We start from the raw sequence: 17,239 nt of genomic DNA, 5'->3' as shown, positions 1-17,239 counted from the left end.
AGCCGTTCCATTGTGTGCTCTGTGTGGTGGACGTGTTAAGCTCTTTTGCTACCGCACGGCGCGATTCAAGACTGATCCGTGGTTTCATTCAGACGGACGACGCCACCTCCTAATGACTCATTCATCTTGTGCGAGCTTAGAAATTCAGGGAACCTCCGAGAGGCATCCGTTGCACTGAACGGAGATGATTTCATCGTGCTTTGTGAACGCGATGGAACTCCAAACGGAAACGTGCCAGAGACAGTCCCCTTGGGTGTCTGCGGTTAGCAAATTTATTACTGGATCACAAGTCTGCCACCTGATTCGACTGAAAAGAATGTCGAATTCGAAATTTTGGACATTTGTTGATTCCAAAAAGTTATTTTCAAAATTTAATTAAACAAAACTAGCTTTAAAAACGTTTACACTCCCCTTTTTATAGGATTGAAAATAAGAGATACTGTATACGGTATATACTAAAGGGTGATACGGTCAAAATTTGGTCAATATCAACTTGACGTATTTCTTTCAATTTTGCATTTAAAAAACCTGAACACCCCCCATTTTGAAGGTGTGTGTGTAGAATGTTGCTCCTATTTTGATTTTGGAATTCACTCTTCAGCAGCGGTGTTTAAACTCGCCTCGGAAAGAATCATTCGGCTGATTTTTTCCGAGTTTAACTTGTTGTGTGCAGATTGATTTTATCTTCGTTCAAATCATGACGTGATTGCACACAAAACGAAGAGAACAGTTCCGAGTTGATGTTTTCCCCTCCTCGCAGGAATAAAATCACACCAATGAAACAACAGAACGAAGCTTACCGCACACGAATGCTCACGAGCGATCGTTGCCCGACGGACCGAGTTAACATTCCTCGCACCCTTCTCTCGCTCGTTTCCCGTTCCCTTGTATCTATCACTTTTAGCCACGCCCCCATGCGTTGTCCGATTGATGTGTTCGGCTGCCGAACGAAAACGATTTTTTCTTTAATTCGCTGAACTGTTCGTTTGCTTCGCTGATGTTTCTCCCCCGATTGCTGTTTACTCCTGCCGAGTTTACCCGAAGCTTACTTCCTGATGCTTTCCGAGTTGAACTTTATATAGCATCATTGCAGATTGAGTTTAACGAAATAAAATCGTTCTGCAAAGAAGGGCAAAGTGCGAGTATGTAGACTCGCGATTTTAACATCTCTGCTCTTCAGTTGTCAAAATGCCGTCCAAGGAAGAAGAGCAGCGTATCAAAATTTTGCTCGCGCATCTCGAAAATCCGAGCTACTCGCACGCAAAGCTGGCAAAATCGCTAAAAGTTGCCAAATCAACCGTTACAAATGTAATTAAAGTGTTTGGGGAACGTTTGTCGACAGCCAGGAAGTCTGAATCGGGGGGAAATCGAAAACCGGAAGCAGTTGAGACGACAAAAAGAGGTGCCGGTAGTTTCAAGCGAAACCCTAACCTCTCTCTCCGAGATGCCGCAAATAAGCTGGGTGTAGCGTCTACAACCGTGCATCGAGCCAAAAAACGAGCCGGACTTTCGACTTACAAGAAGGTAGTGACTCCAAATCACGATGATAAACAAAATACGACGGCCAAAGCGCGATCCCGGAGGCTGTACAGAACGATGCTGACGAAGTTTGACTGCTTGGTAATGAACGACGAAACCTACGTCAAAGCCGACCACAAGCAGCTTCCGGGAGTTTCATACGGCAAAAGGAAGGGGAAAGATAGCAAATATTTTCAAGCACATGAAACTGTCAAAGTTCGCGAAGAAATATCTGGTTTGGCAATCCATCTGTACCTGTGGCTTGAAAAGCAGCATTTTCATAGCTTCCGGGACTGTTAACCAAGAAATTAACGTGAAAGAGTGTTTGAATAAACGTCTGCTGACTTTCCTGAAGAAACACGGATGTTCCGTACTGTTTTGGCCGGATTTGGCATCTTGTCATTACGGTAAAAAGGCCATGGAGTGGTACGCCGCCAACAACGTGCAGGTGGTTCTCAAGGACAAGAACCCTCCCAACACGAAAGAGCTCCGCCCAATTGAGAAATACTGGGCTATTGTCAAGCGGAACCTGAAGAAGACCAAAAAAACTGCTAAGGACGAGTAGCAGTTCAAGGCAAACTGGCTTTCTGCGGCGAAGAAGGTGGACAAGGTGGCTGTACAAAATCTGGTGCCAGGGGTTAAGCGTAAGGCCCGGCAATTCGGATTTAGAAAAGCAAAAGCCTAACTGAGTATTTTTCCTGAATTTAATTCTAATTAGACTTGAAAAAAAAATTTAATTTGATTTTTTAAATAAACGATTTCACCGATTTACACGCGTGTTCCCTTGATCAAATTTAGACCGTATCACCGTTTAAAATCAGTATTTGCTTGTTTTTAACTAATTATAATCATTGTGAATTGATTTAATTTTTTAATTTTTTAGGTGTGCGATAAGGACAGTTGTTATTTCGTTCAGATAAATGATGCGTTTAATTTCACATTTGAATAGTTGCAAATTCAAAGTACTCAAGGGTTTTCAATAACAATGCAATTAAAAAAATATAATCATTTTCCAAATATCAATGCACTTGGCACCCCTGAACACCCGAAAATTAAACCATGAACATCTGTATATCGCATTTCCACAGGGCGAATTTGTCGATACTAGTACCAAAAAATCGCGGTAATCGTGCGCCCTTCTCAAAAATCGATTCAGTTCTCCCATGGTTTGAGGTTAGGGCTGAGGCCTTCTCCTAAGGTTGTGTTTGTGTAGAACTGTCATTATATCAAATAGGGGAGAGTGGAGTAACGTGGGCCATGGGGAAATATGGACACCTCTACATATCTCAGCTGAGTATTGAGATAAAAATCTCTATCTAACTGTTAACGTCGTCGCTCTGCGTAAGCATATATTTCTTTATGTTGTTGACTTATGTACACATCATATACTTCTTTTCTTTAACTAGATTAAAAAAATATACTTACATAGTAAAACAAACACTTGCAAATTTTATTATTGGGAAATCTAAATTTCATAACACAAAATATACTCATATGCTTATGGCATTAGTTTTGTCATGTTATTTCACAATGAAAAGTAATATTCCATAAATTATGAATAAGTCACTCAAACGCAACCAATCTGCAAATCATGTTTTGGGCTACCGATATTTTAGAGTTTTTATACACGTGCATAACTTAAAACACATTTATCCTAAATATCTGTAAAGTTCTATCATGCCAAATGAAGTGTCAAGAAATATATTCGGTCCATTTTAGTCAAGTCGATAGAGACAAACATAAATCGATATATGTATAGGGAAGTTTGCTTAAACATTCGCGAGTCAGGTTTTTTAAATTACGCGATCATACACAACTCTCTTTTTTGTTTCCTCACCTGAAATTTCTTTCAAATAACAACATGAATTAAGAAACTACAGTTTTGGTCAACTCATGAACTTCGCATGTTGAAAATAATAAAAAAAACTTTTTTGAACAGTCTGAATTCGGGCAAATAATTTATTTAAAAATAAAAAAAATTGTCTAGTGACACGGAAAAATGTAGAAAACCATATCATTTTGTTTTCGTTTTATCTTTTGAAATAAAAAAAAGTTATGGATCAAAGAAAAAAATTGACCCGATACCCCACTCTCAGCTACATATTTTGTGCAACAAAAAATGCTTTATATTTTTATGTACATCTGCAAAATGAGAAGAAAGTATTTATATCGCGAAGAATATGAATACCTACCTTTGCTCGTTGTGAAAAATTAATCTGTGCTAAATAACTATTTAAGTCTGAAAAACGATTCAAATGGTTTGTATGCTACTACCCGACGATTTTTAACGGAAAACTTACTCTTCCATCCCAATCCCCCATACAAATTAAAAAGTCTTCACTTATACTTTCATCTTTTCAATCGTTTCGAATTTACATTTTGGAAATTTCTCTTAGAAATCGAATTTAATTAGTTGAAGATTACGTACGTAGATATGAAATTCGACTGTTTTTTTAAAGAAAGAAGATCAAACCGATACCAATCTTATGTAGAGGATAGGCATTTTCTCTCATACTCCAAAAAAATGGTGTCTGAAAACATGCCCGTGCGAAGGACCTGCCCTTGGGTGTCAAAGAAAAAATAATAAATTTTCCTGATAGAAAAAATTAAAATATTCAAAACAACTCAAAATGAATGTTTCAAAGCAATGCTATTTCCAGTAGGCGATTGATTTTGTACTGAAAATTTGCTTGGAGATAAGTTCTAAGCAGTCTAGCTTTCAAATTAGAATTCAAAGTTTCGGACATAAATAAATTTTTATAAGTTAAAATGAAATAGAATACTTACATAAAATTTAACAATAAATTAAAAAAACTGAATTTTCAAATAAATGTCAGATTAGGTTAGAAATTCACCATTATTAAAATTTGTTAGAAAAAATATAATTATTGTTATTATAAACCATCTAATTTAACATTTCTTTTATTTATTTTCAATTGAAGGATCAATTAAAAAAAATGTAATATCTTCAATTTAAGAAAAAATTACGATTTGAAACGTGAATTCTCGATAAGGAAAAAAATCCATTTTGAACTTAGAAAAGTTTATTCAATAGTTGATAATTTGATTTTATCAGATAGAAGGAAGAAATTATTCAACTATATTTCAAGTGTGCCAGTAATCAATGTCACAGACAAAACCCTTTTCTATATTGAAATTCTTCCAGTTATTGAAATAAAAGGATAAAACAATCGGAAGTTCAAAATAATAACTTTATATATTAATAATACAACATGTTCAATAACACAGGCAGATTTCAGATTGGGAAGTGATCAATAAGAAACTAATAAAATAAAAATGATTCACGTATTGTTGTAGAACTTGAAAGCACTAAGATAAAAAAAATTTATTGCGCATAGCGCATTAAAATTTAACTTTAAGTTGCTACTTTGAATCATTTTTCTAACTTTCTAAAGATTGAAAAAGATAAGTTTTTTTTCAACATTTTATAAAAGATTTGTTTTTTCAATAAACTCGTCTAACCATTTTATAAACTTATTAATAAAATTCAGAAGTTAACTTTATGGGACTGCATTTTGGTGCCTAAGATTAAATTATTGATTTGCTAGATTTAAGCGTCCTGAATTAAAAGCTTTTGTCAAATTTTGTATATCACCTTGCGTTTGGAATTTATGTATCAGTTTTATCAACGTTAAAGGAAAAATCTGATTCTGAATTTGTATATTTTACCTATTTTATTCAATTATGGATCATATTTCAAAGATGATAATGCATGATTTAAAAAAAGTTCAATTCTACAGTTTTTTTTATTCAAAAATATGTCCAAATTTGCAAAACGATTTTATTTTATTTTTGTTATTTTTTATATCAAAAATTCCTTTGGTTCAAAACATTATAAAAACTGGGGAAAAGTCAACAAATAAAAAAACTTCAATAAATTTTTTCACAGAACTCAAAATTCTATTAAGCCTATCTGATAAGGGCATTCAAAACCCGTGTCTTATTCCAATTTCTTATCATTTATGACTTTTCAATAGCTTCCGGTTGTTGAATTTCTGAATTTTACGTGAATTAGAAAAAAAAAACCATTAACCTAAAAACTAAAAACCCCATTTTTAACAATTTAATAAAAAAAAATAATTTTGAAAACTGTGTCTACGGAATCTATAAACGAGGATAATAGATTCCGTAGGCACGATTTTCAAAATTAGTTTTATTTTTGTCAAATTGTTAAAAATTGGGTATAATGTAACGACCAGATGTTTTTCGTTAAATATTTTTGGCTTTTTCGGTCTTTTAAGTATATCAAACAACTTTACTCTGAAATATAATAAATACATAAATCCCTTTCGAAACCTATCAAAAACAGCTTCAAGTATTTTGCACCAATAAAATATATCCTGGGAAAAACGTTTAATAATTTTTTTCTAAACTTTTGTGAATTCATATCTGCCCTCAATTTTTGGATGTAATATGTTATTTAAGGAGTTATATGGATTACATCATCCACGAACAAGCTTTTTTGAAGAAATATTTATCAAACATAAACAATAAAACCGCTGAAAATCTGCAAATGCAACTGAAAATATCTAGAAATATAGAAAACAATTCAATGGAGTCGTTTACTGATGTGCTTTGTGTAATATTTCTTTCTTCAACTTAATATGTCTTTTAAAAAAACTCAAAATCTCAGTAAAGCACAAACCGAGTTTTACAAAGGACATGCATATATAAAATGTATATTAGAGTGCCCCAAATTTGTATGTGAAATTTAATACCTATTAAATGTTATGCGCTGCAGGGTTAAATTGATCTAAGGCAAATCGGACCACGGGTAGGGATCTCTCGAGCCTGAAGGTGTAAAACCTTCCATCAAAAACGTACTGATAGTCATTTTACTGAGCCTCTGTAGTTATGCAATTTTTTAAAGTAGTCAAAAAATATTCTCAACGGTAATGTTTTTCGTTGAACGGAAGTTCTCAAAAATGGGGTTTTAGAGGGAAATTTATCCTTAAAAATATGATGAAAAAGGAAACGGAGAATCAAAAATCCTAATCTCCCCCAGGCCCGTAGGAAAAACCGACTGATGGGAGGGTTTTTTTTTCTTTTTCCTATGCTTTTTGTCCCAACAATGCACGAATACAAAAAAATTAAAACAAATCATGTTTGTAACTATGCATAAGGGTATCCAATTTAAGGTACTTTAACATTAAAAGTTTTCGTTTTAAATTATAACTTGAGAAAATTGGTCCTAAACCTAAAAGGTTAGCATAATTTGCATTCATCGATGATTACAATCTTTTAATTTGTTTGTTAAGAGTCTGGTAGATCAGACTTAGCAGATTTGAATATAAAGTAAGCTTTTTTAGGAAAGGCTTTATTTCATAAAAAAAAAACTCATTCTATGCTCAAATCAAACTAATTCAACAATCCCAAACAACTTTCAAACTATTTTGCAAATTCAAAGATTCTAACCTTTGATGAAAATGAATATCAAATTTTCGTTAAAACCAAAAGATGAAAATCATCAGATTTTGGCTCAAATTGCGTGAAACATTAATGATTTGAAATTCATGATTTAAATATAAAATATGGCTTAAAAAATGCAATATTCACACAATGCGGGCCAAAGAGATATCTTGTTTTTTTTAAAATAAGAGATATCCCGTTTTTTGACCAAATACGAGATATCTCGTTTTTTTACCAAATAGGTACGAGATATCTCTTTTTTTTTCTTGCCGCTAGTATGTTCCATTTAAAAGCATAATTCAAATGTTATGAATCTAATAATGAAACCTCATTCTAGAAATTTAACACATCACTTCCCGTTACTCAAATAAATTAAAATAGCAGAATTTATTGTATTGGTTTCTGAAACATAAATGTCGAACGTTGGTTTCCTTAATGTGTTAATAATGTTAAACAATTTTCCGGGAAAATAAAGACTTTTAGGCAGATTTTTAAGGTGAAGATGTTTCTTTAACAGAAAATATTTTTCATGAAGAATAAATTCCATAATGGAAATCCTGTGGATGATTCTTTTAATTAAAGTTTGGGTTTATCGAATAAAACAAAACCCTCAAAACGAAAAACTCAAATTTTAACTTTTTTGTGATTTTTAGCTGAATAGTTTTAACAAACTAACTTTGATTTAAAATTTGAAATTTGGAATAAAAATTGACAAGCAATCTTAACACATTAGGGACTGCGAAGACATGTATGACGAGATACACCGAAATTCGGCATTTTTATCTCAAAAGCCTCTTGACTTAATTTTACAAATTTAGCATCGCAAATGTTTGGTTCAATTTTTTCAAATGCAGTTTAACAATTAAATGCAGTTTATTAGAGTTTTACTCCAAAGTGAAGCACACTGTTGGCAAGCGAAAAACGAGATAGTATTTGGTCTGCAATGTGTTAAGTTCATGATCTCTTGAATTCCTCAAAAATATATGTTGATTGTTAAATCCTTTTAAAAGCTAATTATTTTTCTAAATTTTGAATCTGGTATCAGAAAAAGGGGTAGGTTTAGTAGCAGCACGTTATCCAAATTGTTCCTAACCAGCCGAACTTTCATACGATCTCTGAAATTTACAAAAAAAAAATCGATTTCAAAAACTTACTCCAGATCAGAATTTTATGAGCCAAGTATTAAAGCCCTCATTCATAAATCTATTATTTATATTCTGTAGTACAGGTTCAATCCAAATTCACTTGTTAAATGATTTGTTTTTAATCTGTATAGTGGATCAGAATTTAAATCTCGCGTGAGCTTTTTTTACGTCGTATGAAACAAAATGTAAACAAAAGTTTTGTCAGGAAAAAAAACTTACATGAATTAGTCACACCTTAACCTGGACAATTAGCCAAATTAGCCTGGACAACATATTCTGTAGGTGAAATACAAATTTAATGTTGTTTTGATAACTTATGCAGCAGTTTTCTGTGAATTTCTTTAATGTTTCATACGACTTAATGAAAGCTCACGCGAGAAATATGAATTTAAAATGATCTGAATCTGAGTATTCAATTTTTAATTGCCATTTCGAAGTTTGAATGAATGAATGTTTGAATTTTGTGTAAGAATCAAGTATAAGAACTTTAAGAATTTATATATGAAACAAGTTTTCTTTTTCTTCATGTTCAGAAAACTATGATCAAAGTGTTGAAAATGCATATAATCTCGAAAAACATGAGTCAAATTTGATGTGAAATGCAAATCGAAATTTGAACAGGGATTTCAAAGCAGCTTTTATCTCTAATCTCTTATGATTATTCAAACCGAAAATCGAGAATCTTGAACTCACTGTAGACCACTTGTGGACTTATACTTAACAAAAAAAAGATGACCGAAAAAATTAACATGTATGTGATACACAACTGCCATTATACAGCGTCATGTTTCTGTCCTGCATTTGTTCGACTTCCTGAAAACTTGAAAGAGAATTGCTTCGAATTTCAGGACCAAGTGTTGCCATAAGATTCGGTTTGCTTTCTCCCCGTGACCTAGGAAAACTATAGTTTTTTGACAGTTTAAGTATCATTTCGAGTTGTTTTCCATTAATTCAGATTTGAATAATTGAATAATTGAAATAATTGAAGAAAAAATCGATTCAAAGTGACCGTTGACATGAGGTGTGTTAATAATTTCTGGAAAAGTCAATATTATTTAAGGAATACTGTCATCAAACCCTCACGTAAGTAGGTATGTTAAGTAAAATTCGTTGAATTTTTCAAATAATTTTCAGATCAAATTCAGTTTTTTGAGTGATTTAGACCAATCAACACTTGACATAGATGTTTCAGGTCAAAGCCGAACAAAATTTCACGTAAGGTATTGAGGTATCACTTCAAGTTCTCAAACATGAGATTTCGTTTTTTTTTATCTGAATGCTTCCACAATGTGCAAGGATTTCAATTTTTCATGATATTTAAAAACCCTTGAAAAATCAAATAAGCTGGAAATTATGAACTGCTTTATAGAATGTTTATAAACTGGTCATAATCATTCAATTGTAATTTAACCTTAAGTAGACAATTTAAAGATGCTGCCTTTTTAAGCACATAAATTCTTGTTATAAATTATCCATTGCTTCTTGTGATTGGTTTCCGATGGCCCCGTGTAAAGGTTCGAAATACTTTGTTGTTCCACTTTGCTCAACGATTGTCCCCGCCCGAATCTTCGAAATAAAGTGTCATAAATTCCAAACTTAAGTAGAGCATCTTCGGCTTACTTTTTAGACTTTGAAAATCGATTCCGACCCCCGAGGGCAAACAACTTTAGGTCTCTTTTTTTCTTTCTCACTCGCAAGCCTCTTTACGATCCGGTTAGGTTTCATCTTCGCCTTAAATCGATTCGTAACCAATCCGACATTCGTTCGTGAAATGGGAAATATTGCAGAATAACGACGACAACGGCAACAATAATAACAACAACATCGAGGAGGAAAAAAAAACAACTCCTTGATGTCCGAGGGTGATAAATGACTTTATTAAAATTCGCAGCAACATTTCTCCCGGGGTCATACACAAATGACTATCCGCGTATAGCATTGTTGCTCTTTTCGAGGTGATGTTTTGCTCTTTTCTGCTCAAAAAGTGTTTAACGGCAAAGAAGATGCGTTTTCGCGAATTGTCTTTTTAACACGCTGCGTGCGAAAAGTGCATCTGCCGAAAGTTGCACTTTTGTGATGCCTGAGGATAGGTTTTTTTAAACTTCGTGCAACTCATACCAACTCTTTCATATTTATGAGCTTTTGGTGATAATAATTTCGTTGGTCAAGTGAAATGTTTATGGTTTATAAGTTTATGTGGTTGGAGCTGAATAATTAAAAAATTGTCGGGTACTTCAAAGAGTTTGAAGCTGATGATGCTCGAACAGGATGTGCGTTTCAAGGGCTTAAGCAAGATGAGCATAGTTCAGGAGAAGAGAAAACACCTCTGAACCAATAAATCATAAATTCGAAGCTCAACCAAGAAGCAACGCTGACAGCACCAATTAAAAGTGTAACTTCTCACTCACCCTTCAACGCGGTCGTCAATTTTAACCCGTAGTGACAAGGCGCCAAAACCGAAATTATCATATAAATGAAAAACCACCATAACCACAACAAAAAAAAGTCGGCCTCCGAGCACCCGCAGAAATGTCAGTCTGACAGTTGGTGAAATCGATACGCACGATCGCCGAAATTAATTGGGAACCGAAACAATTCAGAAGCCAAAGCAAAGGTGGGATAAGTTAAAGGAACCACAAGAGAAAAAAATAAACAAAAACCAATAACCTGATTGTAGGGTCCATCGAATGTGGCTGTGATGTCTGCTAAGCTTCGAAGCATTTCGAAACCTTTGACGCTTGTTGATGAATCCGAAGTCTTGTTTTGCGAGTAATTATGTTGGTAGCATTTTTTGCATACCACACGTTCGAAGTGCACTGGCGGTACTTGTTGGAAAATTTTAAGTTTTACTTTATCTGAAGAGAAATCATCTTTCTGCTGGATTGCTTTAACTGTCAATGTTTGCCATTGCATTGTGGGACAGTGTTGACGAAAGCTGCACAATTTTTAAGTCACGGTTTTTCGTTCTATGGAAATTCCTGATACTTTGTAATACTTTTTTTTCTCTAAATATCCATCAAATTTTATTTATTTTAATTCTCTTATTACGTAAAAAAAACTAACTACAGTATCTTTTATAGTTGTATAGAAATTTTAAAATCATGCAAGATCAAAAATTTATGTAAAAGAAACAAGCGAAGCTTTTCTTTTTTGAAGCTGCAAATATTTCCAAGGGACCTATCTTATTTGGGAAATAATGTGCAAGCTCATGCTGATAAATTAATTAAAAAAAATTCGATGATAGTCATTTTACCATCTTTGTGTCATTCGTGACTTTATCAACGTTGCAATTGGCGGACAATTATTGAAAAACTTAACCGGTACAACTGTGATCGATGTTTACTCTTGGGTTCGAACTCACGGACATCAGCACAGGAAGCAACTGACTTGCCAACTGAGCTATACCACAAGACCCAGTAATACTTACTTTGATTGGGGATCAAATTTCTTATTGGTTTAATTAATTTTAAGGAATTGGTGGTAAAAGTCCTTCAAGTTGTTGGATTTTTTTAAAATGTAAAATCTCTTAACAAATTTTTATCATTGGACGGACACATTCCAAAGTGACGTGAATTCACTTTTCCGAATATCCTGAACTTTTATCACTCTAAAGTGTGAAACGATCAAAATTTGGTCAATATCAACTTGACATATTTCTTTCAATTTTGCATTTAAAAAACCTGAACACCCCTCATTTTGAAGGTGTGTGTGTGTGTGTGTTGAATGTTGCTCCTATTTTGATTTTGGAATTCACTCTTCAGTTGTCAAAATGCCGTCCAAGGAAGAAGAGCAGCGTATCAAAATTTTTTCAATCGCTAAAAGTTGCCAAATCAATCGTTACAAATGTAATTAAAGTGTTTGGGGAACGTTTGTCGACAGCCAGGAAGTCTAGATCGGGGGGAAATCGAAAACCGGAAGCCGCTGAGACGACAAAAAGAGTTGCCGGTAGTTTCAAGCGAAACCCTAACCTCTCTCTCCGAGATGCCGCAAATAAGCTGGGTGTATCGTCTACAACCATGCATCGAACCAAAAAACGAGCCGGACTATCGACTTACAAGAAGGTAGTGACTCCAAATCGCGATGATAAACAAAATACGACGGCCAAAGCGCGATCCCGGAGGCTGTACACGACTATGCTGACGAAGTTTGACTGCGTAGTAATGGACGACGAAACCTACGTCAAAGCCGACTACAAGCAGCTTCCGGGACAGGAGTTTTATACGGCAACAGAAAGAGAAAGTTAACAGATATGTTAATAAAGCAAATGAAACTGTCAAAGGTCGCGAAGAAATATCTGGTTTGGCAAGCCATCTGTACCTGTGGCTTGAAAAGCAGCATTTCCATAGCTTCGGGGACTGTCAACCAAGAAATTTACGTGAAAGAGTGTTTGAATAAACGTCTGCTGCCTTTCCTGAAGAAACACGGTTGTTCCGTACTGTTTTGGCCGGATTTGGCATCTTGCCATTACGGTAAAAAGGCCATGGAGTGGTACGCCGCCAACAACGTGCAGGTGGTTTCCCAAGGACAAGAACCCTCCCAACACGCCAGAGCTCTGCCCAATTGAGAAATACTGGGCTATTGTCAAGCGGAGCCTAAGGAAGACCAAAAAACTGCTAAGGACGAGCAGCAGTTCAAGACAAACTGGCTTTCTGCGGCGAAGAAGGTGGACAAGGTGGCTGTACAAAATCTGATGGCAGGGGTTAAGCGTAAAGCCCGGCAATTCGGCAATTTTTTTAAATAAACGATTTCACCGATTTACACGCGTTTTCCCTTGACCAAATTTTGACCGTATCACCCTTTAGAAATCAACCAACTTACTGTAGAATGAAGAAAATATTTTCACACGGTTGCAAATGAGAATGATTTGGTCACTGAAATTTAATGTGTTTGTGTTGTGCTTGATAGCTTTTGTGATGTGATTTCACTCTATAATTGATCATGTTTTACTTCAGATTATATCACCTAATTTTTTTGTTCTCCCTGGGGAAACAGAATATCAATGTCTTAGAATAAGTTTTAAACGAACTATTTCCGCAATTTGATATACGTAGTATTCTTATGGAACAGGGTTTACACTGAATTCACGTCACAAAATTTCAAGCTATTCGGAACCATTTTTCACAGGCTTCAAATTGTCTGTACCTTTATAAAAATGATGTTATGTTATTCCAACTTTTTCAATCTTCAATGTTCAATTTTTTTTTCTAACATTTTCCTGATTTTGACTCGCACTTACATAACAAAATATTGAAGCATCGTGCGTTAAAATTAGTACTGTTACTCGTAATCATCATTTAAAAATTCACAAAATAATTAAAAATATACCAAATAATGATCGGTTAGTAAAAACCGACCTACTGGAGATTTAAGACAGCTTGCAGAGCTCCCTTAAGAATTTTTTACGATAAATCAAATTTTGTTAGATACGTGATTTTATTCATTCGCGCTGTTGTTACTCACAATGGATGTAAACCGTGCTTTATAAAATTTAGTATTGCAGAACATTGGGGGTTAAATTCACCAAAAATGTCAAGCAAAATGTTTTTCTGTAAACTGAAAATTTTCAATACTTTATCAAATTTTGATGAACGACTAAAGTGAATCGAGAATAACAATCTCGACTCAGAACTAAGGCCAAAACCTTGAAATCTTATCCCAGGTCCGCAGTTCTACTGAAGGTTTTCAAAAAATTTCTCATTTGTTGAAAGTTATTTATAGACTGTTTTCAAAAGATTTTCGCAAAAAAAGTTGATACATGCATTTTGGGTACATTCAATGCATTTTGGGAATTTTCAATAAGGCTTATTTTTATTATATTTGCAAAATCAAAGACAATTTAAATAGCATAATAATAAATGTATATTTTGCGTCCAAAAAATTTTTTTAAATAAATTTTACCCAAATAAACTGGTTGAAGTGTTTCGATAAAAAAAAACAATTTTTTGAGTTTTTTCTTTTTTACTTTGATTGGAGAATTTCTAAATTTTCCTTGATTTTGGGTTGTACGCTTTGAAATGGAGGTTTTAAGATAAAATAGTTTGGATATGCCTGCCCGGATAAATGCTGAAAAATATCTGGTTATCTTAGGTTTGAATAATTTCCGTTATTTTGGTTAAAACTTTATTTTTCAATCCTAATTTGCTTCCTGTAACTGGATTGTGGAATCTGTATCCAATTTATTATTATTTATTTTCAGTTCTTTTCATCATTGGGACGAAATCCTGACTCGAATCTTTGTTTTCCATTTAAAACTTAAATTAGATTCGTTTTGCATGTTTGAAACTCACCATTTAATTATGTTTAAAGACGGTATTTAAAATCACAAACCCATACAAAGATTTGTCTTGGAAATTTTTACTCTTTATTCTTATGTAAAATTAAAATTTGAAAAAGTTTCATCATCCAGTGATCCAGAAATCAAATATCAGGGTTTCATCATTAGAAATTATCATTCAGATTCACTGGTTGAATGACGAATAAATATTTGAACAAAAAATTCATAAAGAAAATCAAGGATACAATATTTAAATAAAAGATTTCTAGTTAAGGATTCTGTCTGTTCAGCTCATAATTATTGAGAATTTTCGATGGGAATTTAGATTCAGAAATCGATTTTAGATAAGGAATTCAGAATTCATATTCATGTTCAAAATGCAGAATTTAGCTTTGGAATTAAAATTCCTAATTTCTCAAAACAAAACACATAACTGGTGAATATTATAACAGTGAAGGTCTGAACTCATTTCCAAATTCCGTTCTTTCTAAATATTTGTTATAGTTTTTTCACAGGATTTTAAAAATGAAATGAATTAATAATGATGATTTATTGTTGATAAAATAACTTGTAGTTTAACTTCAAGATCAGGAAAATTCATCTGGAAATATATTTAATGGATTTGTTGTTTCATATTATTTGTTTCATAGATATTTCAAAAACAAAGATTTAAACTGAAATTTGAACGTATAGAGTTCACAAGGGTTGAAAATAAATCGGATTTAAACCCGAAACAAGTTTTACTTTCAAATGAAGCCTTCAAGATCCCTCATTTATTTTTATAGCTTCAAAAGCACTGAACACTTTTGAACATATTCTCGTAAGTAATGATTAAAAAAAAATAAAATATTGAAATAAAAGAACTTATGCCCGAAAATGAGATACTTTTAGTATCAGTTTTTTTACTTTTCTTTATGTTTTGCATTTTTAAACAAAAATGTTATAGAAAAATAATGTTACCAAAATCTCACACCCAACCCAACCCTCCATCCCTCCCGCATAAAGCAGTTCTTCCTCTGACCCTGTTTCAGAGTCGTCTCGTCATTAACATTCTTTTTGTAAGAAAGGGCAGCAGCTTCCACGTAAAATTTAAAAGTTTCTTTTTTGTGACGTAAATGTGTTTGTGAAACGTGTTTTGATCGCTTTTTAAAACAACTCTATTGAATGAAAACAATTTTTTTTCTACCCAAAGAAGCAGTTACTTTTGACTTAAAAACGTATTATGCAAATTAAAAAAAAAATAGTTCATATATTCGATAAAAATTATTTTGTTCTGTTAAAATCTACACTTTATCCATAAAATATGGTGTTCCAACTATATAAAACATGTTTAGAAATTTTTTTGATGACTTTATATGATTTTATATCGAAATTACTGAAAAATTTCAAATTTTTTTTCAATCGAGAACGGATAAAAATCAGTTGCGGTAAGAGCGCTTGAAATGTGTCATTGGAAAATTCTGTAGTACAGACAATTTTTTTCAGTTCAAATGATGATTGGGATTTGTATCAAGAATCGCGTAGCACCAAAATAGGAAACTTACTTTCATTGATGGTTGAAATTTTTAATTTGCATAAAAATCTAATGAGCTTAAGATTGCCAGAAATTTTCTCACACGTATCCGGGCCGTATAAATCCGTGCTATTTTATTGAAAACCTGGAAAAAATCGGACATTCTATTTACAAATTTCCAAACCAAAAACCGGGAAAATTTTCAAGAATTATTCAAAAAAATCTAAGAAAAAAAATCAGATTATGAATCGTATTTCAGTCTCCAAATAAATCGTTTTTATTTATTTTAATAAATCTAACTCGTTAAATTTAATTTTTGGGGTGACAAAATTTAAAATTATAATGATTGAATTTATTTTTTTGTTTGATTTTCCAACAAAATTTTAATCAAACCGGACAAAATAGATATTTTTAACAAAATTTGGGCAGCCGAACATTTCTCTATTTGTTTTATTAAATATTCGGGCAAGTCCGGGTAAAACCGGATAATCTGACCAGCTTAATTTTGCTTATATCATTTGAACAAACAATGAGTTTTTTTTAAGAAATAAATCCAACTTTCAAAGGTGAAAGAGAAAGAATAAAATTTTACAGTACAAATCGAATTAATCCAAAATGAATTTTTGCTAATGATTTGAGTTTGAAATTTGGTTCTTGAAAATACTGCAATGTCAATAATGTTTAACAATACGCCAAAACAAATGGAAATACCTGAAATTTCTTGAAGAGAAGATCGAAGCTGAATCGTGCAAACGAACTGAATTTGGTTAAATTCTAAAATCGAATTAACAATCAGAATTATCAGGCTGCAATCTCTTCCAATTTAAATCCTTCCCAAAAAAGTCATCTTGATAATTTTATTTCGATTGTGGAACTCATTTACGAACTGAATCTGAATTTGAGTTTTGAATTTCAATTAAAAATTTGAATTCTGAATCTGTTTCGGAATTTCAATAGGTTTTCTGAAATGTACATAAAAACGGTTTCTGAATTTAGAAATATAAGCCAAGAATTTAAATCGGTTTTGGAACCCTCAATCATGAAAATCCTTAATAATAATTCGAATTTTTTGGGTTTCAATGATTATTCTTCATTTCAATTCATTCTCAATTTCAATTATTAATTCGAAAAATATTATCTAAATGTAAAAAAATGCGCATGAGTTTCGAAAATCATGAATCAAATTTTGAAGGAAATGTAAATCCAAATTCAAACGACGATTTCAGCACAGCTTTTTATTTCAATTTTTTATGACGATCTTAACCGAAAACAACAATCCTAAACTGAAAACTTTATCTGGAATTTAAAAACACAAATACAATTTCTATTTTGATTTTGAGAAACCTGAGTAAAATTTAC

The 17,239-nt window shown here is 32.8% G+C and overlaps 1 protein-coding gene across 1 annotated transcript in view; it reads right to left on the bottom strand.

The window, feature by feature from the left end:
* Window positions 1–17,239, bottom strand: part of LOC129742858 (uncharacterized) — a 41,519-nt gene that overhangs the window by 11,135 nt on the left and 13,145 nt on the right. The window lies entirely within an intron of this gene.

Source organism: Uranotaenia lowii, chromosome 2, assembly GCF_029784155.1.
Source record: "Uranotaenia lowii strain MFRU-FL chromosome 2, ASM2978415v1, whole genome shotgun sequence".
Classification (NCBI taxonomy): domain Eukaryota; kingdom Metazoa; phylum Arthropoda; class Insecta; order Diptera; family Culicidae; genus Uranotaenia; species Uranotaenia lowii.
Note: the sequence above shows the minus strand (reverse complement) of the source record. Positions and strands in the feature narration are given on the sequence as shown.